Genomic DNA, 2500 nt, shown 5'->3' with positions numbered 1-2500 from the left:
CAGTAACCTCCTAACATGAAAAAGATCAGATTTTAAAAGTTTGGGTAATTTTTGAAAAGGTTTCTTGAGTTTTCTCCAAGTGGGAAGAAGAAAAGAAAAAAAAGGTTTTCTAATCTGTCAGGTTTCGTAGCAGATTTGGAAACTTGATTCTTGTGGGTTTAACCAACGAATTGAAGGCAATCTTCACCCAAGATTTAACCATATATTTGGGGTATTACTTGTAAAAGAACATTCTGGATGTTGGGGATATGAAACCTAGTTCTTAAAATTCATTTTTGCAAGGGTTCAGTGGTGAGTTCAAATCTGTCAAAAGAATTTGATTGTTAAATCTAATGGGTTATTGCTTTAGAACTTGGAAGAGCACTAAAACCTTAACTTTGGGAAGATTAATATCAGGTAGAGACTGGTTTAAACATCATGAGTAATAAGGAAGAGATTTTAATTGTTTAACTTAAAGATTAGGAATTATTCCAACAATGTATTATGAACAGAAAATATGGCAGGTGGAGTAACAAGAGATGATGAGCAAATTTTGCCAAGGCAAATGAGCAAATCTAGGGAAGTAGTCTTCATGGAAGTGGTAGAGTTTCGAGTCTAGTTCGCGGAGGTGTCTTTAGTTTCTGGTTTCAATGCGTATACCTGAAGTTAGGACCAAAACACTAGCAACTGGTTGAATCTGGAATTTTCGTAAGACGTAGTAGAAGCTATAAGTATCGCGGAATGAGACCAATTCAGTCCACACGAATTAAGAGTGTTTATTTATGGACAGTTGGATGATACTTTTGTATATTATTAGGGTCACACATAAGGGCTAGCTCAAGGGGTGGAAAAGTAAAAGAAGTTAGTCGAAATTGAGGTGAGTACTTCACACTATCCTTGTATTTGTAACAACGAACATTTATGAATTGGGACATTACTTTACTATATAAAAATTCGGATCATACATGCTATTTTGAATGGAATCTTGATCATGATATGCTTATTTTTTAATGTGTTGAATTAAAATGTTCTAATGTAATGGACCCACTTAATTACGATCATGACTATACTCGGCAGGACCAAGCCCAACTACTATGATTATGAATTCGAATTCGAACTATGATCTTTCCCTAGTGGGGGTTAAACACTAGGCTGTGTACATAGAGACCGATGAAGGCATGATCCTCTAATTAAGTTAAAGCTTTTATTTAGTGATTGTTATGAATTCGAAATAGATGCATAATTGTGTTTGCAAATTTGCATACGACTCTATGGTCCTTTTGTAACAGTTGGAGCTATGAATATGAAGTACGAATTGTGTTGTGTTAGTGCTAAATTATATGTATATGTAACTTGTATGATCCGACAAGGATAGTAGGTAGTACTTGCTGAGCTTGCAAAAGCTCACCCCCTTTCTCATCCCATTTTGCAGACAACGATGGAGAATATGAGTTAGTGTTCGTGGAAGAAGAGGAAGAATAGATGGTCAATGGTTGGAGGTTGATATAGTGGTCAAGCTTATAAGTTTAGCAGCGGGGATTTATCTAGTGTATGGCACTTGACCATAAGTGGGCAAGTTTGACTTTTACTTTCATGATACGTTTACTCCTTATGCTAGTTGATGTTGAGCATGGTTTTATTGGATCTTTTCTTTTTTGTGAAAAAACATCTATCCCCGGTATTGTTTGCAAGGTTGAGTAGTAAAGTAAGATGCCTGGTGAGACTTCAATGGGAGTATACTTCTTGAGTTTCATGGCGTGTCGCATTCCAAATCAGGTGGTCGATTTGGGGCGTGACATTTAGTAGTATCAGAGGCCTAGGTTTAAGATCTCCAATGTTTTTGTGTTAGTTACTACTATGAGTTAAGCCAATAAGTGTAAGTCATTAATGAGCAACTTTGTGGTGTAGGGAGATAAGAAGATGTCGATTCCGGTGGAGTTTCTCAGCGTAATGGTGGAACAAAGGGTTCGTGAAAGGGAGGAGATTCAAAGGCTAACGAATGAATGCAATAGGCAAGTGGAGATTAACCACCAGCTACAAGATGAAAATAAGGATTTGAAACGTAAGTTGGTTGAAGCAGAGGATGGAAGGAATTTGTGGAAAAGAGGCTGCCTGGAGGTTACGAAGGTTGAGCAAATAGTAAGAAGGGAGATGAGAGGATTTCAAGATGAGATTGATCAAAATATGGCAGCTCAAGAAAGGCGGTTGATTCATGTGGAAGGAATGTTGGGGATGCTTTTGGAGCGCATTCCACCCCTTCCAGTCAACGTGGCTCAGGGTCATGAGAATGAAAGTGATGAGGAAGTGGATGAAGATCCTGAGGAAGAGCTGGTGGTGCAAGATGAAGAGGAATAAATACTAGTAGTGATTTTTTTTTTAGTTGAGAAAACATTCCTACTACTCTATATGTTTAGTGGTGAATCTTACCCCTAAATAGAAAAGTATTAGTTCGACTCTTGCTTAGTGGTGAGTAAGGCTTATTGCCACCCATTCTCTTGGTTAAACTGAGATAAATTATATT

Source organism: Coffea eugenioides, chromosome 3 (genome assembly GCF_003713205.1).
Source record: "Coffea eugenioides isolate CCC68of chromosome 3, Ceug_1.0, whole genome shotgun sequence".
Classification (NCBI taxonomy): domain Eukaryota; kingdom Viridiplantae; phylum Streptophyta; class Magnoliopsida; order Gentianales; family Rubiaceae; genus Coffea; species Coffea eugenioides.
The sequence above is the reverse complement of the archived record's forward strand: the minus strand, read 5'-3'. Positions refer to the sequence as shown.